This window comes from Canis lupus, chromosome 15 (assembly GCF_003254725.2).
Source record: "Canis lupus dingo isolate Sandy chromosome 15, ASM325472v2, whole genome shotgun sequence".
Classification (NCBI taxonomy): Eukaryota; Metazoa; Chordata; class Mammalia; order Carnivora; family Canidae; genus Canis; species Canis lupus.
In genome coordinates this window covers 64,166,290-64,187,547 of record NC_064257.1, presented here as the reverse complement: position 1 = coordinate 64,187,547, position 21,258 = coordinate 64,166,290, and the positions used below count along the sequence as shown (strand labels likewise).

The following is a 21,258-nucleotide window of genomic DNA, read 5'->3' as shown; positions in this document are numbered from 1 at the left end:
TATATATATATCATAAATAAATCTTAAAAAATTTTTTTTAAATACTCTCCAGGTCCCTCCACGTTGAAGCAAATGGTGGGTGTTTGTTGTTTCTGACGGCTGAGGAATATCCCACTGTAGACACAGACCACAGCTTCTCTATCCATCATCTGTCCATGGACACCGAGGCTCCTTCCACAGTATGGCTACTGTGGACATTGCTGCTAGAAACATTGGGGTGCAGGTGTCCCGGCGTTTCCCTGCATCTGTATCTTTGGGGTAAATCCCCAGCAGTGCAATTCTGAAACCCAGTTTTGTGAACTTTAACTCACCGTTAGCTTTAGCTTATAAAATAAGAGGTTTTAGAAGCTGAGAAAAGTATGGGATATTGGAAGACTGTGCTTATGAGGAATATTGTCACTGTGTTGTGTGCTCCTAGCTCATGGGATGCAAGTAAAATCCACCTTTCTCAGCCCTCAAGTTGGGAACCACTCAGAGAGTGAGGGATGTGGGCAGCTATTTGAATCATAGCTGAGAATATAGGGAGCTTGAGACTGCAGCTCGTTACTGCTCTGATGTACCTCGTCAATGGGAAGACTGGGGAAGAGACTGTAGGAAGATCGGTAGACATCTGTGACCTGTGAACAGGACCACATCGGCTTTTACCGCTCCTGCAGAGTTTAGGCACATATATCTCGTTCCTTCTGATCCAAAATAGAAAATAAAGAAATTCTATTTTCTTTGCACGCCTGAATGACAGAGCAAGAAAATCTGCAAGTTCATTTTATGTTTGCCAGGAAAAATAAAGTGAGCTCCACTTAGCCAAAAGCCTGGCCACGAAGGGCACCTGGGTGGTTCCGTCTGATGAGCACCCGACTCTTGGTTTCGGTCATGATCACCGTGTCCTGGGATCGAGCCTTGTGTCAGACTCCGTGCTCAGCGTAGAGTCTACTTGGGAGATTCTCTCTCCTCTCCTTTCCCCCCTGCTCCTCCTCGCCCAAACGAATAAATAAATAAATAAACTAACAAACAAACAAATAAAAAAATAAAATATTTTTTTAAAAACCTTGCCACAACTAGATATTCCTTTATTATTTTTTAATGGTTTGTTTTCCTTGTCAGAGAATGGTCATCAGGAAGTCCATTAACTGAGATGGGAAATATAGGAGAAGTGGGAAAGGGAAAGATTGTGAGTTGTGTTGAAATAGAGATTCATTCTTGTCACGGTTTTATGTCTGAAGTTCATACAAGAGATCAGAGCTAGAAAAGCAGATTAGTAAAACTATCTGCATAGAGATCATTGTTGAAGCTATGAAGCTGAATGAACTTGGCCTCAAAGAGAGAATAAAAAGACAAAACAACCTTGTGAGACACTCTTGTTTCAGGGGGAAATAGCAACAGATGAGTAAGAAAGAAAATAAAGAGTAACAGTGAGATGAAGCCCACAGGGGCCATAGAAACCGATGGAAGAGAGAGTTCTCAGAAAGAAGACCACATTGAAGCTGTTCTCATAGTTCACTTCCTATCTTCATAGGGACAGAGTAGACAGAATTAGGTCCCTGGCTGAGACTGTAGGACGGAGGGCTGCTATTGGTGGGGGAGGGGGAGCTTCAGAAACAATCACAGATTGAATGAAAGTACTTCTGGACAGTGGAGGATGCAGCTGAAACCATAGCTGTATTGATTTGTAATACAGCAAATGGGACTGACTTCTGGTGGCTCCCCGACAAGCACCAGGAGCATGTCTTTATTAAGAGAGCTAAGTGTATTAGACTTTAGGAAGAAAGAAGAGCACCTTGATGGAATCTTAGCACGTTGGCAGAGAGAGGTCAGAGGAGGATATTTATAGGATTTAGAACCTGGCTGGGTGATTTTTAGGAAGGTTGGGATTATACAGAGTCATGATATAATAGCTTGGGAACAACTACTCAGTGCAGCAAGGATCTTGAAGCAAATTTTTATGGTCAACCTGTTAGTCTTCTTTCTCAGAAGCAAATATTTCCTGGAACAAGGAGCTAAGCTATTCTGTGCTTGTTCTTGGAGTCATTTACCACAGAGACAGGAACGTATACTCAGTTACTGTTTTGCATAGGAACAGGAAATTGTTCTAGTTTCAGTTCTCATTTGATAATTTTCTCTGGAGATAGCAACAAAGGAGCAGGAGCAAAAGGAAAAACATGGGATTATCCAGAATTCAGAACTGACAAGTTGCGTAACATTAACTGGGGAAGACGGTGACATAGTCAAACCTGTAAGGAGAACACAGCTGAAATAGCAGAGCATTGAGCCGGAAGGCAGGTCAAGACAGGGAAGAGTCCCAAGGCGAGCAGAAGGTTGAAATAACAAATATCAGAGTCAATGAGAGTGAGGATTTGAAGAGGTCACATGATAGCAGGTTGAGAAAGGATAACAACATATTTTTAAATATGAGGGGCGGGGGTGCCTGGGTGGCTCAGCCACTTAACTGACCAGCTCTGGATTCCGGCTCAGGTCATGATCTCACCATCATGGGATCAAGCCCTGCATCCGGCTCCGCACTGTGCTGAGGCTGCTTGAGATTCTCTCTCTCTCTCCCACCCACCACCCCTCCCTGCTTGTGCCCTCCCTCTCTCTCAAATAAGTAAATAAATATTTAAAAATAAGTAAATAAATAAATGGAGTGAAAAATTATTTCTAACACTTACTAATTACAGGTAATAGATTCCCCAAATTATACCAATATTTATAGAACAACCCAGGATAAATGATTCTCTTGTCCTTTTCACCAATTTTCTGACTGGTAAATTCACTTGTGGGCTTTAAAACTATTTCAAATCCCATCTCTGTGAAGCTGTTTTGCCTTTCTAAGGGATATGCACTGAAAAATTTCACCACCCTCTGTCCAGACCTCTAGAGCAAATCCCATCACAATAGAGTATATTGTTCACATATGCAAGGGAATTGAAAACTACACTGCTTTTTAAAACAAAAACCAATTGCAGACACTTCTGTCCCTGAGGGAGTGGCTACGTTTCTCTAGAGCATCTTTTAGTTAACGAAAGAGATTCACGGTCCACCATGGCTGTGACCTCCAGAGGGTGATTTGGAATGGTCCAGTGAAACTAAGAGAGAATAAAATCACTTTGCATTTAAAATGGGCAGGAATTGGGGAGATTGGAAGGAGATCAGTGGCGAAATGCAAGGAGACTATTGAGAGAGCAAAGGCCCAACACACACAGGGGCTAGTGGAGCGAAATTGGCCAGCTGCCAGTAATGAAGGTAACCGAAGAGATTCTAAGAAGAGAGTACGGTAATATTCACATTTAATCACTTCCTCTTTGTCACCATATGACCCCAAATCCTAAATAAAGTACACTAATGCACGAACGCCTGTGTTTTAAAAGAAATCAAGGAAAGGGTGCTGAACCCCACATCTGGATATGTTCAGGGCGTAGAAAACAGAACAGCAGTGGAAGGTGACACACAAGGAAAATGAAGTCATTGAGATCACCAGGAAACTGGAGTGAAGAGACCATGAGGATGTAAGCCCATGGAAGATAAAACAACAACAATGAAATCTTGCCAAGGGTGATGGGCTTCTCTGTGATGTACGATATTTGGGCAATTTTCCTTAAATGTAAAGGAAAGGGGATCCCAGCTGCCATCTTGGACGTATGTATGACTATATATATGTCCCACTTACCATATGTCACACACTGACATGCATATGACATATGATAAATGGTCCACAAGTATTTTTTACGTACATAGATAAAATATATGGATAAAAACAGTTCTGTTGTATTAGGGCTAGAGGATTAGATAGTTTCTTGCTGTTGTGAGGAATTATCAAAAAGCAGGAGATCATGTCTTACACTTCACATTCAAAGACCTATAAAGGGAAAAGGGTCTCATATACCTACATGTCATATGCTACCCTTGATAAGTATGAGTAAAAAAAAAAAAAAGAAAGAAAAGTATGACTAATAAAAGTGGGAGGGTAACCCTGCAATTATTGAGAGAAGGTAAAGCATAAAGGGAAATGAAATCCTTATGAAGAATATAGGAGTACACAGAGATTACAGGAAAGAAATCATGACCAAGGTGATGCACTTAGCCTTGACAGTACAGTCACTTGGGTAATTAATTCTTACATCATCTCCGTAAGGAAGATAGCAGCAACAAATATAACAGACAGGAAACCAGAGGCCAAAAAAAAAAGAAAGAAAATCAGATTGAACTGGTGTATAATATTCAGCAAATCAGTAGCAATCTCCAAAGCCCCGTTTCCTATTGTAACTTTGGCAGCGAGGAAACCAAGGCTGCAAAGGGAAGAGCACTTTCAAAATTCAGTAGGTTCTTTGCCAACCCCACTGCAACTACAAAGCCTTGATGGTATTTTATTTCAATACCCATCTCTCTGCCAAAAGAAACCACTCTTGTCATACACCTGCTGTTGCTTTTAATATTAACCTTTTGGAAATTTTCAGATAACATTGGAGGCCCTCTACAGAACTAAGAATCACTATATTAGTAGTAAATTGTGATTTAAAAATTATAGAAACTTGCATTTTATATACCTAAATCATTTTTTCCATACCATTCGGATGGAATTGAAAGCAATAAACCTTGCTTCAAAGATTTAGATTTACAGGCCACATTTATAATAATAAAGCACTCTTCCAAACTAAAGCAGAAAAATGGAGATTAAAGCAATGCGGTTTTTTCCCTTATTTATAGAATCAAGGCAAGGTGAGCAAATTCAAGATGATAGAAAGTGCTGTCGACAGAGTACATGTGAAGTGTGAGGATTACTTCAAGCCATGAAATCACTCTATTTAAATATGTAATTTCAGTGCCAGCTAGCTGAACGTAGTAGGGAGAAATAAATTAAATTTAAAAGTAAAAAACTGTTTATTTTTTTTAATGGTTAGGAGTTTACACAGAATACATAATATGTAAAAATCTGCCACTCAGACTACTTTATGGAATAATATGTTACTTGAATAATTATTAGAATATTTAATAGAAAAGTACAAAATCTTTATTCTACTCTCTTGGAAAAATCAACAGTGCTTGAGCTTCTCATTTTTGAAAAAGGATTTATAATACTTAGCACCAGATGACTTTTGCAAAGTGCTTTTAGAACCTGGATAAAGAGATTGCTCTCAAATACAAAGCACTGGATATTTTTTCCCTTTCTTCTCTTATTGTAAAAAATAAGGACTCCATTCAGCCCATCACGTCATTTTACAAAGTCAAACAAATCACTTATTTTCTTCCCTTTTATATTTTCCAGATTTCCAGGCAATTTTTCAGAAACCACTTTTCCTTCATTTTAACAAAAGTACCTTCCCTCCTATCCTCACAGTTGCCTTGCATGTCTGAGACTGACTTTATAATCTTACTACCCTTATGCCTATTGTTGTAGATGTTCTAAAACAAAGCTGCCATAGAGTGAAAACTGTAAAAATAAGCGAAGACTGCTGAGATCAGAACAAACAAGGCTATTTATTCAGAGTTTAGTATGTTATGGAAGTCAGCCATCTCTTGCATTTAGCAGAAACTCACAGGTGAACAGAGAAGTGACAAAGTTTGACAATAAAAAACAATGTGGAAGGCTTCAGGTATTATCTGATTAGAGGTTGCTGGCATTGGGAAGCTAGAGAGGGAAACCTAAAAGCTGGGCATCAGACCCAATTTTGGTGGGGAGCCTATCTAGCTGTCCAAATATTAGATCTGCCCTGAGCTGGAAGCAGAAGCGAAAAATAAGGAAGCAAGAAGCCTGCTCACTGGAGGAGTTGTACGTTGACTTCCCGAAATGGTTGTTACAGAAGTTGTGGTTTGGCTTCCAGACTGTTTGCTGCAGATTGTGGCCAGAGTCCCATCGTCATATAAGGTTTGGCCTGGCCACTCTCTGTACGTCTAAGGCTCTCTTCTCCCTTTTTGGTCGGTGCCTTACCTGTAAGAGGTTAACCAATTAATGGGAGGCTAGAGAGCCAATCTTCACTGCTCATGAATTGTTAAGTCACCGTCATATTCAACCGTCCAGCAAGGTTGTCTTGACCTATTCATTGCATCATCAGGGCAATCATCTGATGAGAGATTGGATGTTCTGGCAGAATGCAATGGAGCAACATAATGACCATTGTGACAGAAACGGGAACAAATAAGAGTTCCTACAAAATACATGGAAACAGGAATTCCAGTTGTCCAACCTAGGCCAAGAACGAATGCTTGGACCATGAGGACCAACCTTACAGAGACAAGTAGCTTTTTCATCATGGTGATGTCTAACCTGCTCTGCTGTGTCCTATCACTGATACAAGTAGAGTGAGAATTAGCAACGGCACAGATGCCACCATGACTAGCCCACAAGAAATCCAGAGCAATGGTGTCCTTCAGTACTTGCACCGGTGAGTTGAGACTGATCTGTGCTCCACCTAAAGCAGAGATGTTAGCATCAGTAACTTCTGCCGAAGTTAATGATAAGTTTCTCACAGGCTTTTCCATCTTTATGATTCCCGTAGATGGGAACACTGATTTGATTGTTCGCATAAGCTATGAGTCAGTAATTCCCCCAAGTAGAATGCCTGAATAATTAAGGGTGGCATGGCTTTGGAGCTTGTATCCGAATCAGAATTTCGAGCCTTGATGATTTATAGAATGAGGGCCCTATACACCGACAAGTCTCAGAGTGCTAGTCTTACAGCGTGTGTGGGGCTAGCTGAGGCAAACACAACCAGGCATCCTGTACACAGAGAAAATAGTATCCAGCAGGGGCACATGGGGAGCTGGGGGAAAAAGGAAAGGTTCTTGACAGAAGGTCAGATCCAAGGCCTTACGTTAGTTGTGTTACATATTTGGATCTCGATTTAGTCTCTTATGGTGACAAGTACTTGGTGCACCACCCTATGAATGTTGTTGAGTTCAACTGTAGAATAACTGTGGTTTTTATCAGTAGATTGCAATAATTTTTTTTTTTTTCTTGGAGAGAAGCACATAGCAAGGTAACAGGTAAATTTGTTTAAGGTCATTTGCCCATGTTTAAGGTGTAAGTGGAAATGTCATTGGTTCTAATTCCCTATGATCCCATTTGATGAAAACAGAATGTATCAGTAGTCATGGGGATAGAATGATAAATGGAATGTCCAGCAGTCAATAAGATGGGAAGCAGTGACTACTTTTAGGATGGCTGTGTTTTGATCTAACAATTGTCATAAAGGAAAAAAGAGAAAAGGGACCATTTTGAATGGGTGACAACCAGGGATCTATAGAAAACGAGAATGATTATAAGGAAGCAATGGAAAGCAAAACAGGAATTATTCAGGTGCTCCTGTCCAACAACTTGGGTCAATGTATCAACCATCTGAGCTCATCAGCTTATCCCAAAGGCCTTGGGTCAGTGGTCTACTTCTGAAGATCAACTGTTTTTTAGGGGATCTCTGAAAGTCCTCAGATTGAGGTTTCTTGTTGGTGTAACCTTTTAATTATGTGAAATTTGGATTGCTTCACTTCTTTTCTCCTCCTCCCCTCCTCCTCCTTCTTCTCCTCCTCCATCTTCTTCTTCTCCTTCCTTCTCCCTCTTCTTGCCATCAGCTGATTGCTTCTTTAGTTGTGAAATGTGAAACCCAAGGTTTGACTTGCTTCTACTTCACAGTTACTCTTGTTAATAATACCTGACAAGGTACCCGTGTCTAACGAGGTTCAAGAGCAATTTTTTCTGATATATCTTCCAATAGGCAAATTCTGGTTGAAAATCATAAAGGGGCTTTTTGGGAAGAAGCTGTAGGAAGATAGCCTCAATCTATTGGTGAGTATAGTATTTGAGTCCCTTGTAATATTTTGTCATGTGTGTTTACTGCAGAAGGAAGTCTTGTATCAGAGATGAAATTCCTAAATGTATGGGCCTTCCAGTTACCAATCCAATACAACCGATAAGAAGACCACCACGTGACGACAGAGGCAGAGATTGGAGGAATTCATCGACAAGCCAAGGAATGCCAGGGATTGCTGGCAAACACCAGAATCTAGGAAGATGCAAGAAAAGGACTTTCTTCTATAGGTTTCAGAGGGACTATGATCCTGCCAACACCTTGATATCAGATTTCTAGGCTTTAAGAGTAAGATAATAAGTTTCCAGTGTTCCAAGCCACCCATTTGCGGTACTTTGCTGTGGCAGCCCCACAAAACTAAATACAGATCCCAGAGGAAGGAGGTTATTGAAGAGCATTCCTTAGGTTCCAGAAGACCTGCTTAGGTATGAGATCTCTGAAGAAAGAGTCTCTTACTAAGGACTTCATCAATTCCTAACAAGGTGTCATAAATCAGAAAAGCTTGGCACCCGCTCTCTGCAATATCCAGTTAAGCCTAAAAATCCTCCCGAATGTCATTTTGTGAGGGATCTAGGCTAAGTCTGCATTGTCTTTATCAGGACAGAGCCTTCTTTTCTTCTTAGATATGGCATGCCCTGTATAGGTAGGCAACCAGAGGAGAAGAGGGAGGGCTTATTTTAAAAATGAGTTTAATTTATTGTTGCTTAAGTTTGTCAAATTGCTCACTAGCTTTGGCCAAAGAATATTTTGGAAAAACAATTTTTGAATTAGAATTTGATTAAAAATATGGTATTGTGAACTTAAAAAACTTGTTAAGAGATTGGTGTCTAGGTGGATCAATCAGCTCAGTGACTGACTCTTGATTTCACCTGAGGGTTTTGAGATCAAGCCCCGAATGGGACTTGATGCTCAGAGGGGAGTCTGCTCGAAATTTTTTCCTTCTCTTTCTGGCCAGCCCCGCCACACACACATATATGCAATCACATACTTTCTCTCTCTCAAATAGATAAATCTTTTTATTATTTTTATTTTTATTTTTTTAAGAAATATTTAAGAGGGTAGATCTCAAGTTAAGTCTGCTTGCTATAATAGAATAAAATAAAATTGTAATTAAATTTATTTTTTAAAAGATTTTATTTATTTATTCATGAGAGACACAGAGAGAGGCAGAGACACAAGCAGAGGGAGAAGCAGGATCCCTGCAGGGAGCCCGATGTGGGACTCGATCACAGGACCCCAAGATCATGCCTTGAGCCAAAGGCACACACTCAACCACTGAGCCACCCAAGTGCCCCATAATTAAATTTAAATACACTGTCAGAACACTTGCCATTTCTGATAATGGAGTTTGGAATTTATTCAAGAAATATTTAACATCAAACAAATACTTACTTTTGGTAGTAAATGTAATGTATTTTGTTTAAATATGAATCCTTATAACTTGCCTTTTCAACATATTTTGGTTAACAATGTTGCTCTACAGTATTTTTTCTACAACATCAGAATCCAGGTTTTCTATTTTTAAGATTTTATTTATTTATTTGAGAGAGAGAGAGAGAGAGGATAGTGACAGAGATCGTGGGAGAAAGCATGAGCAAGGAGGAGAGGGAGAAGCAGACTTCTCGATGAGCAGGGATCCTGACCTGGGGCTCAATCCCAGGATCTTGGGATCATGACTGGAGCCAAAGGCAGATGCTTAACTGGATTGAGCCATCCAGGCATCCCCAGAATCTAGTTTTTTGCTCTTAAGTTTACATTTGGGGAAAGAAAGGATGTTCACAATGAGGATGAAACATGTGGAGCCTTTATCAGTCTTCAGCAAGGATTTAGAGATTGCCCTTGTGCCTTATAAGTGAACATGTGAGAGGGAATGTAAACCGAGTCCTCAGAGGATTCAAAGCTCTGTTTAATTTGTGGATTTTAGGGTAACACTTCCATGATTTACCTCTGGGACAATTTATTAAATATTTTGTGTAAGAGATAATTTGGTTTAGAAGCTTCTGCATAAAAATAAAAAGCGCTATATCCATTAGCCCTGAGAAATCTTATTTCCATTCGTTTATGTGGTGCCTTTCAATGAACAATTTTGTTTAAGTCAAATGCTCCCCAGAGGGGTCATTGAAGGCTCAGATCATCCTTGGTGAAGTAATGCCATTTAGAGGTAGAGTAGCCTGAGTAATGAAGATTAGGAGACGGCGTATAAGGAGCAAGACTTCTCCCTGGAAGAGCAGAGAATGTAGACCTAGAGGATCCCATCAGAGCGGCAACTGTAGACCAAAAGCAACACTTATGCTCTTTGGGTCTTGGGCCTCTAACCTACTGTGACTATCTACCTTTGAATGCAGACCCCAAAATGTGTGTTTTCCCCACCCTCTGCTAGCAGGTGGAAAACTAGAGAGAATGCTCTCTCAGAATCGAAGCCAAGTTTTCCGGACAAAAGTCATGACAAAAAGAGAAACTTCTCAAGTTTCATTGGTGACCAACACCAAAATCTGCCCAAATGGACACCAGACCAGGAAGAACTTCAGATTTTACCCTCCCAAGGCTAGCTGGAACTATAGGCTTATGAGCTTATGCCTTGTTCTGCTCTCTTATTCTCCTTCTTGTGACAAATAACACTAAGTACGATACATTTGAAAGGTGTCCAGATGGGGAAACTGAAGAGAGGCTAACCGGAGGGAAGGCATCTTAAGTGGTTGGTTTGGGGAGCTTACTGGCTTTTTTTAACTTGGTCTGAATTGGAAGCAGAGATAAAAAATAGAGAAGTTGTCAGTAATTGACCAAATCCTGACCATTTTGGATTGGTTGACGCAAAGATTGTGGATCAAAGTTCTGTTGTCGTACGTGGTCGGGCCATTGTTCATTTGTACGGTCTTTCAAAGCCTAAGGATAGATTTTCCCTTCATGAAAAGTATTTTATTGTGACACAGTGTCTTTGTCAAGCTGCTGTATCAGAATACCACAGACTAATGGCTTATTAACAACAGAAATTCCTTTCTCACAGGTCTGGAGGCTGGGAAGTCCTAGGTCAAGGTGACAGCGGATTTGCCTCCGGGTGAGGACCGCTGCCTGGTGCGGAGCTGGCTCTTCTCCGTGTCCCTCCAGGGCAGAAGGAAGGAGGGCTCCGGGGGCTCTTCCATAGGTTGTCAATCCCCATGAGCTAATCCCATCACCCTGGACATTAGGGCTTAGCACCCGCGTTTGGGAGGGATACAAACATTCTGTTTATGCCACACACATAACATTTAAGCAGAGAAGACAATTGGCAAAAAGCATTTTTTAAAGCAGAAATGAGATTTTTTTTAAGGAAGATCTTCATCTGTGAGATGTTTTTTTTCTAGTTACCGCATTAAAAACCAGACTGGTTGGCCCTTAAGGCTATAAGAATTATGTTCATCCAAGATGACATTCATTAAATCAAACTCTTGATTTTTAAATCTCTTGTTATGCTTGCCTTGGGGTAGTCACAGCAAAAAGAAATTTGAAAATATATAATAAAACTTCATTAACTGGTTTCTTAAATTCAGAATACTTGATAATTCAGATAAGGAAAATACTGAGGCTATTTAGCCACAAATATTTTGCTTAAGTAAATTATATACACCTAAAAGTTTAAAAATCTGTTTTTCTTTTTTACAGTTTTTCAAGTTTTATTGAAATATAACTGACATGTACTATTTAAGTTGAAGGTATACAATATAATGATTTGAGATATATACTCCCCAAATGATCACAATAAGTTTAGTTAGCATCCATCACCTTTCATAGTTATTATTATTTTTCTTATGATGAGATTTTTAAATTTCTCCTCTTTTATCAACTTTCACATATACTCTACAGTATTATTAACTATAATCGCCATGCTGTGCATCACCTCAGAACTTATTTACCTTATTTATAACTGGAAGTTTATACCTTTTTTTAATTTTAATTTATACCTTTTAACTCCATTCAGATCTCCTACCCTCTACCCCACCATTTCTGGAAACCACCAATCTGTTCTCTATTTCTAGGAGTTCAAGATTTTTATTTTTATTTTTTATTTTTTTTTATTTTTTTAGAGTTCAAGATTTTTAGATATCACATATAAGTGAGATCATATTTTTGTCTTTCTCTGTCTTGCTTATTTCACCTAGCATAATGCCCTCAAAATCCATCTATGTTGTTACAAACACCCGGATTTCCTTCTTTTTTATAGCTGAATAATATTCACCTATATATTCAATATATCCACTAATATTCAGTGTATCCATTGTGTATGTATGTATGTATATATACTACATTTTTTCATTGATTCATCATCATCACATAGGTTGTTTCCATATCTTGGATATTGTAAATGCCGCAATTGTATGAGCTTACAGCTATCTTTGACACAACAACTTCATTTCCAGAAGTGAAATTGGTGAACCATAGAGTAGTTCTATTTTTAATTTTTTGAGGAAGTTTTATATTGTTTTCCATGGTAATTCTACTAATTTACATTCCCACCAACAGTGCACAAAAGACCCCTTTTCTCTGCATGCTCCTCAGCATTTGTTATCTCTTCTCTTTTTGCCGATAGCATCCTGACGGGGGAGGAAGATAGCCATTGAGATTTTGATTTGCATTTCTCTGATCATTACTGATGTTGAGCCCCTTTCATGTCCTGTTGGACACTTGAATACCTGCTCTGGATAAGTTTCTTCATGTCATTTGCCCTCTTATTAATTGGATTACTTTCTTTATTGCTACTGAGTTGTGTGAATGCTTTATATATTTTGAATATTAACCCCTTATCAGATACATGATTTGCAAATGTTTTCTCCCATTTTTGGGGTAGCCTTTTCATTTTGTTGATCACTTCTGAGGTGTGCAGAGCTTCTCAGTTTAATATAGTCGAAATGTTCATATTTTATTTTGTTGCTTGGGCTCCAGGTGCCATATCTAAAACAAATCACCAAGACCACTGTTAAGGAGATTTTCCCCCATGTTTTCTTCTAGAAGTTTTATGGTTTCATGTCTTACATTTAAGTTTTTAATTTATTTAGAGTCGATTTCTAAGAGTGGAGTAAGATAGGGGTCTAGTTTCTTTTTTCTTTCTTTCTTTTATTTTTTTATTTTGTGTGTGTGTGTGTGTGTGTGTGTGTGTGTGTGTGTGTGTGTGTGTGACTATCCAACTTTCCCAGCACCATTTAAGGAAAAGACTTGTCTTTCCTCCTTGAGTATTCTTGGCTCCTTTGTCAAATATTAACTGGCTACATATGCATCAATTTTTTACCAGGATCTCAGTTCTGTTCCATTGGTCTATGTGTCTACTTTTATGCTAATACCATACTGCTTTGATTGCAATAAGATTTGTGAAATAGTATGAAATCAACAAGTGTAATGCTTCCAACTTTGTCCTCTTTTCTCAATATTATTTTAGATTTGGGGGTCTTCTGTGGTTCCAAACAAATTTTAGGATAATTATTTCTGTTTCTGTAAAAAATTCCCTGGAATCTTAATAGAGACTGCATTGAATCTATAGATGGCTTTAGATACAGTATGGACATTTTATTTTTTAAGATTTTATTCAATTATGCAGAGAGAGAGAGAGAGAGAGAGAGAGGCAGAGACACAGGCAGAGGGAGAAGCAGGTTCCACGCAGGGAGCCCGACGTGAGGCTACATCCCAGATCTCTGGGATCACGTCCTGGGCTGAAGGCGGCGCTAAACCACTGAGCCACCCAGGCAGCCCTAGTATGGACATTTTAATAATATTAATTCTTCCAGTCTATGAACACATAATAATGTTCCATTTATTTGTGCCTTTTTCAAATTCTTTTTCAATGTCTTATAGTTTGCGGTATATAAATATAGATACTATATATAGTATATAGTATTTCTTTATTTCTCTTTCAGATAATTTGTTGTAAGTATATAGAAATACTACTAATTCTTGTATGTCAATTTTTGTATTATGCAGCTACCAAATTAATTAATTGGATCTAACCATTTTTTGATGGAGTCCTCAGAACTTTATATACATAAAATCGTGTCATTTTTATTTATTTATTACTCATTTGCTTTTTAATTTAAATTTTACTTAGTTAATCTACAGTGTAATATTGATTTCTGGAGTAAAATTCAGTGATTCATCAACACCCAGGTGCTCATCACAAAAAGCGCCCTCCTTAATTCCCTCTACCCAACTATCCCATATTCTGTAAATAGTGAAAGTTTGACTTCTTCCTTGATAATTTGGATGCCTTCTACTTCTCTTTGTTGCTGAGGGCTAAGATTTCCAGTACTATATTAAATCATAATGGTGAGAGTGGACATTCTTGTCTTGTTCCTGACCATAGGGGATGATATTAACTATGGGTCTTTCATTTATGGCCTTTATGATGTTCAGGTATGTTCATCTATCCCTATTTTGTTGAGTGTTTTTATCAAGAAAGGGTGCTATATTTTGTAAAATGCTTTTTCTGCATCCTTTGAAAGGATCATATGATTCTTATACTTTTTAAAAATTAATGTGGTGTATCACACTGATTGATTTGTGGATATTTGAACCGCCCCTGAAGCCCAGGAATAAATCCCACTTTTCTGTGGCGAATAATCCTTTTAATGTGCTGTTGGATCCAATTAACTAGTATCTTGTTGAAAATTTTTGTGTCCAAGATCATCTGGGATATTGATCTCTAATTCTCTTTTTTAGTGGAGTCTTTCTCTTTTTAGCATCAAGGTAATGGTGTCCTTGCAGAATGAGTTCAAAAGATTTCCTTCCGTTTCTATTTTTTGGAATATTTTTTCCTTAAATGTTTGGTAGAATTCCCCAGGGAAGTCATCCAGCCCTGGAATCTTGTTTGTTGGGAAATTTTTGATTACTGATTCAATTTCTTTGTTAGTTATGGGTCTGTTCAGATTTTCTATTTCTTCCTGTTTCAGTTTTGGTAGTTTATATGTTTCCTTTTTTTTTTTAGTTTATTTTTTTTAGTTTATATGTTTCTAGGAATTTATCCATTTCTTCCAGACTGCCTAATTTGTTGGCATATAATTACTCATAAAATTCTCTTATAATTGCTTATATTTCTGGGATCCCTGGGTGGTGCAGCGGTTTGGCGCCTGCCTTTGGCCCAGGGCGCGATCCTGGAGGCCCGGGATCGAATCCCACGTCGGGCTCCCGGTGCATGGAGCCTGCTTCTCCCTCTGCCTGTGTCTCTGCCTCTCTCTCTCTCTCTCTCTCTGTGACTATCATGAATAAATAAAAATTTAAAAAAAATTGCTTATATTTCTTTGGTGTTGGTTGTGATCTCTCCTCTTGCATTCATGATTTTATTTATTTGGGTCCTTTCTTCTTTTTGATGTTTTGCTAAGAATTTATCAATTTTGTTAATTATTTCAAAGAGTCAGCTCCTTGTTTCGTTGATCTGTTCTACAGGTTTTTTTAAATTATTATTATTTCTGTATCATTGATTTCTGCTCTAATCTGTATTATTTCCCTTCTGCTGGATTTAGGCTTTATTTGCTATTCTTTTTCCAGATCCTTTAGGTGTAAAGTTTGGTTGTGTATTTGAGATTTTCTTGCTTCTTGAGATAGGCCTATACTGCCTATCTCTTAGGCCTATACTCTTAGGACTGCCTTTGCTGAATCTGGAAAGTTTTAGACTATCATGTTTTCATTTTCATTTGCTTTTGTGCATTTCTTTATTTCTTCTCTAACTTCCTGGTTAACCTACTCATTCTTTAGTAGGATGTTCATTAACCTCCATGTATTTGAGGTATTTCTAAATTTTTTCTTGTGATTGACTTCAAGTTTCATAGCGATGTATGCATGATATGCATGATACGATCTTGATCTTTTTGTACTTGTTGAGACCTGATTTGTGACCCAGTATGCAATCTATTCTGGAAAATGTTCCATGTGCACTTGAAAAGAATGTGTACCCTGCTGCTTTAGAATGAAATGTTCTGAATAAATCTGTTAAGTCCCTCTAGTCCACTGTGTCATTCTAAGCCCTTGTTTCCATGTTGATCTGCTTAGATTATCTGTCCATTGCTGTAAGTGGGGTGTTAGGGAAGCAGTTGCTTCCCCTAGAGCTGAGGCTGGGCAGCCCTCTGGGACCAGGAGGCCTGCTGGGTGAGGGCCTCCTGGGTGGGGCCTGCTGTCTGGACTCCGGAGGGGAATCGCCCTGGGGGACATACGCCGAGCCTGGTGCAGCAGCCACCCCTCCAGCTGCACATCGTCGTTGAGCTCCCTGAGGGGTCAGACTCGCGTGCGTGTGGACGGAAAAGGACCTCCCGGTTCTCTGCCTGCAGGAGGGGGTCCCTGACCCCGTGCCCCCCACTCTGTCTGAACCCCCCGCCCAAGTGCAGGCCTGCAGCTCTTACCTCCCAGGTGCGGCTGTGCTCCAAGGCGGCACAGGTCAGACGTGCACTGACCCCAGGGTCCCCAGGTCGGGGCTGGGCCAGCTGGTGGCAGCGGTTGGGGGCGGATGGGGGGCGCGTGCACAGCAGCTGCTGGCCCTGCGGCTCCACAGGTGCACAGGAGAGAGGCGAGGGGGGCCTGCACTGTCCCACTGCACCTGGCAGGCCAGCCTCCCCTTCCCACCAAGCCGGGGATCCCCGGGCAGTGGTTCTGAGCACATTCTTCTTGTGCAATCCTGTTTGAGAGCTTTCACTAGTTTTCACTAGTTTTTGTCCTCTCCTCCTCCTCCCTGGCTGCTCCCCCTTTGGTCACCGCCCCCCCCCGACAGCGTCCACCACTCCTTCCCCCCAGGAACCCTCTCCCTGCAGTTCCCACCTCACACGGGTAGTTTTTCTGGTCTGTAGACATGCAGCTACATCCTCTAAGGCTTCAATGGGTTTCTGGAGGGTCCAGAATGACTTGATGTTTGTCTAGCTAGGCCCAAGGGACAGGGCGGGCTCGGGTCGCCCTAACCCTCCACCGGCCACCTCTCTGTTTGCTACCTTTACATAGAGACAATGTGACTTCTTTTCTGACTCTGATGTCTTTTATTTATTTTCCTTAGCTTACTGGCCTCACTAGGACCTTCTGTGCTGTACCGAGTAGGAATGGCGAGGGAGGTATACTCGTGTTGCCCGGGGAATTTAGATGAAAGGCTTGCAGCTTTCATCCCTGAACATGACGCTGGCTTGGCTTAGCACACATGGCCTTCGTCCCCCTCCTCTGTAACCAACCCAATCTCTGCTGGTCTAGCCTGATTCCCCATGATTCCCAAGAAGCAAGACCTGAGTGGGCCTCCAGGGAAGCCAGCCACAACGCTAGGGGAGATGGATGTCCACCTTGGGCTCTCTTTTTCCCACCAGAGAGACCACGGGCCCCAGGAGGCCCTCCCCGTGTGTAGATGTGCCAGCCCGGGGGAGGGACAATGTAGTCGGAGTGCACCATTCCTCTTACCCTCCTGATGCCGTTTTTGGTCTTTGTGGTCCAGAAGGGGCTCCAGCCTCACCCCATGTTCTGTTCTGAGATTTTCACAACGGTGTCTTGTCAATAGATAGTTGTTAGCTGGTCTCTTTTTGAGAGGGACAGAAGTCAGGGACAACATATGTTGCCATCTTGATAGCATCATTGCCAAAAAATCTGCTTTTCTGATTCTTTAGTCAGAATTTCTACTAATACTGATTGGTTCTCCCAATCTCACTAGTCTAAGTAAAAGAAGACTTCATGAGATGTTGTGTTTAAAGTAAAACAACATGACAGCATGAAATTCCATGTGATTTTAATAAAGATGACTGTGAAGCAGGTAGTTTCCAATAAGGTGGATGATTCCTAGTAGACTTATTGTAAATGGAAGTTCACAAATTGGTAAGAATTTTTTCCTATAAAATGTACACTATTCAGCACTATAGACATTTTCTTACTACATTACTAAATAAAACAGGGAAATACAAGGTGTAGTTAGATTTAAATAATATTTCCCAGAATAAAAAAATAGAATTCAACTAAGTAACCTCAAAGATCCCTTTTAGCCCCAAATTTTGATTAATAACTCGCCTTTGTATAAAGCTTATTATGTTCTAAGCACTTTGAAAAGGTATGTTTTTTATGTGATTCTAATAATATTTATTGAGTGCTTGCTGTGTGCTGGACCCCTTTTAAATTATTACCTCTTTAACCCTCCAAGTGATCGGGTGATGTAGTGATTATTATTATTCTCTTTTTATAAGTAACAAGTGGAACCCCGGAAAGATGAAGCACCTTGACTCCAAGCTCATTCTCCCTCTACTTTGCCAGGTTGCTGATGCTAATGCAGAGAAGGGAGCCAGTGGAACTGCAGGGTTGGGGATGGTGAGAAGGAGGCCAGATGAGGCAATGTCCTGGGGCTAGAAAGCCAGAATTGGGGGTTTTGTCTCCAAGTTATGGGGTGACGCTGGTGGCCCAGCCCATAAGCAGGGAATCTACAGCCAAAACCCAATCAATCCCACCATGGGTTTGAGAACCAAGAAGCTCCAGCAAAAGCTGAGTTGCCAAATCTCAGCAAGAACACCCTAAAGTAGCCAAATTGAAAAAAGAGTTATTCACTTAAAAAGTCATGATTGTTGTGGTCCTGGAGTGCAGCAAAGGGGACTGCTGGGGAGCGAGGTAACTCCATAGCTGGCACGTGACCAGCTACCTCAGTTCATATTAGCTCTCGCGGTGTCCCGTGAGGAGGAGTTCAATCAGGGAGCACTCAGCAGATGGACAGGGACTCGGGGCCTTGGTAAATGGCAGCTTAGGGAGCAGCAGTGTTGGAGGAAAGAGCAAGTGCTTAGGAACTTTCTGGACTCTGTCACTCATTGGATGTATGACTTTGGGGAAAGCCATCTACACTCTCTGGGTTTTAATTTCCTCATGTATAAAACTGAAATAATAACAACCAAACAAATCATTTGTTGTCCAACCTAAAGTAATCACATGGTCTGAAAGTGGTAATTAAAGCAACAGATATCCTCATCTCATCACTGACGCTCAACCTATTCCTGACCAGGCCTGCATCAATACAGTGCTGTCTAAACCACCTGTGCTTTTGGAGAAAATAAATTTAACAGAACCTGTAACATAATAGGAATGTAACCATTGGTAGCTGTACTCAGTATTGGGTTTTTCATAGACGAAGGACAAGGGGAGATGGGGAGACCTCTCTAGTGAGTAACTCTCTTGGGCTGATAGTTACTCAATTGGTTTCTCTCAATTAACAAAACCTAAACCAGGTTTAATAAAATTCATCTTGACTGTCTTTTAAGGGACCAATCTTTCAGCTGTTTTGTGCTTTTAGAGGTTTTAAGACCATAGTATGATTCCGTACAGATGGCTGCCAAACTGATGTGCTTCCCCCTTGGTATCTGTGCTTCCCCCTTGGTATCTGTGCCTGTTTTATACGTGAGGAAAAAAATGACTGGGGAGGAGATAGCAGGAGAGATCTCAAGAAGTATGCTGGTTTTTTTTTTTAAAAAGATTTTATTTATTTGTTAATGAGGGACACAGAGAGAGAGAGAGGCACAGGGACACAGGCAGAGGGAGAAGCAGGCTCCATGCAGGGAGCCTGATGCGGGACTCGATCCCGGGTCTTCAGGACCACGCTCTGGGCTGAAGGCGGTGCTAAACCGCTGAGCCACTTGGGCCACCCAAGAAGTATGTTTGATATGATCAGGATTTCTAGTACACAATTATCCCAGGCTCCTAGATATGAACCACTAGGTGATACAGGGGCTTCCATGGTTCATTGCTAACTGTTGTTTTGTTCTTTGTGACTTCCTATAGATACACAACACAGCAATTCAATATGTTATTTGCCTGTAGTAAACTTTACCCAAAGAAATATAAGAACTGAAGTGAGGAAGGAAGGAAGAGAAACAGGAGGAAGAGGAAAAATAGTAAAGGGGAATCAACATGACCCCACCAATTTTGGTTCTGAATTAAAGGTACATTTCTATGAAAAAATAATAGGACAAAATATTCAAAACAGATACTTCTGGGCAATCAGAAATGTATCGTCGCCAAACCAGTGAAGGACCGCTGCTAAAAGTCTGTCCATCATTAGCTGGCTTGTCCCTAGTCTGACACCACCGCAGGACAGCTTACGAAAGAAAGATACAGCTAATCAGGCCATACTACTACTCTCATTAGCTTCCACTTCAGACAGCTCTGAGACCACCGTTTGAGAAGAACAAGCCATCACGTCAAAGCCCTTTGACAATGTTCGTGCTTTAATTTGTCTATTAAAAAATACTATACAAACAATAACATATGAGCCATTATCTTCCTTTGGTTGTTACATGCCGCACGTTTCCTTACTCTCACGGCTCTCGCACACAGTGTTGTCTTTGCTTAGAACACCCTCTCGGCTTCCCACATCAACCTCCATCCGTTATTTCCCAGCCTTTGTCTGGCTCATTCTTACTCACATTTTTTTTTAAATAAATTTATTTTTTTATTGGTGTTCAATTTGCCAAAATATAGAATAACACCCAGTGCTCATCCTGTCAAGTGCCCACCTCAGTGCCTGTCACCCCGTCACCCCCACCCCCTGCCCACCTCCCCTTCCACCACCCCTAGTTCGTTTCCCAGAGTTAGGAGTCTTTCATGTTCTGCCTCCCTTTCTGATATTTCCCACTCATTTTTTTGTCCTTTCCCCTTTATTCCCTTTCACTACTTTTCTAACTTAAGTTTCCTGCCTACGTGCTCTCATAACAGCCTGTGCTTCTCCTTTCCTTCATTTTCAACCAACTTATTTATTTTTTTAAAAAGATTCCATTTATTTATGAGACAGAGAGAGAGAGAGAGAGAGAGAGAGAGAGAGAGGCAGAGGGAGAGGCAGAGACACAGGCAGAGGGAGAAGCAGGCTCCCTGGGGGGAGCCCGACGTGGACTCGATCCCAGGACCCTGGGGTCCTGCCCTGAGCCAAAGCAGGCACTCAACGGCTGAGCCACGCAGGTGCCCCCAACTGACTTCTTTTAAATACCTGCCTTCTCCTTTTTCTTCTCCCACTCCGTTCTAATAAATTCACTCCTTGCACTATAACAACAGAAGATCCTGCCTATACTGCCTGGCACATAATAGGGACTCAATAAATATTTGTTGAATGAATGGATAGACAGGACAGATTAAAGGAGAGAATCACACAAGTATCCTGATGAAGATACTATATTAGTCAAAATAATACTAGCTTTGATAACAAAAAAATCAAAACTATAATGATTTAACACAAAAGAAGTTCTTTGCTTGCTCACATGATATTTTAATGCAGGTGTTTCTAGTTGGGGAGAGGAGATCTCCTTCATGGTTTGTCAGAAGCCAGGCTCCTTCTGGCCTAGGAAAGGATGAAAAGGGGCGTTAGAGAAGCCTCATCCACATCTTAAAAGGCTCAGCATGGAAGGGACACAGACCATTTCTGGTCACATTCCATGCAAAGGGACTAATCAGCTGCCATTTCTGGAGGCACAGGTGCTGAGGCCTGGAGTCCTGGTCTGGGCATCCTCCTCCCAGGGACAATACCACA

The 21,258-nt window shown here is 40.7% G+C and overlaps 2 long non-coding RNA genes across 3 annotated transcripts; one reads left to right on the top strand and one right to left on the bottom strand.

The window, feature by feature from the left end:
* Nucleotides 1–5,449: 5,449 nt before the first annotated feature.
* On the bottom strand, nucleotides 5,450–7,043 carry LOC112652399 (uncharacterized). The gene is made up of 2 exons (XR_003131417.2): nucleotides 6,026–7,043; nucleotides 5,450–5,920 (listed from the first exon to the last, which is right to left on the bottom strand). It is a non-coding gene; the product is annotated as an uncharacterized LOC112652399 (long non-coding RNA).
* Nucleotides 6,421–19,983, top strand: LOC112652398 (uncharacterized). Of its 2 annotated transcripts, XR_004805356.2 has the most exons (3): nucleotides 7,083–7,359; nucleotides 7,826–8,321; nucleotides 19,521–19,983. It is a non-coding gene; the product is annotated as an uncharacterized LOC112652398 (long non-coding RNA). The 2 variants fall into 2 exon arrangements; XR_003131415.3 differs by lacking the exon at nucleotides 19,521–19,983 and having other exon boundaries at nucleotides 6,421–7,359; nucleotides 7,826–8,601.
* Nucleotides 19,984–21,258: the final 1,275 nt, after the last annotated feature.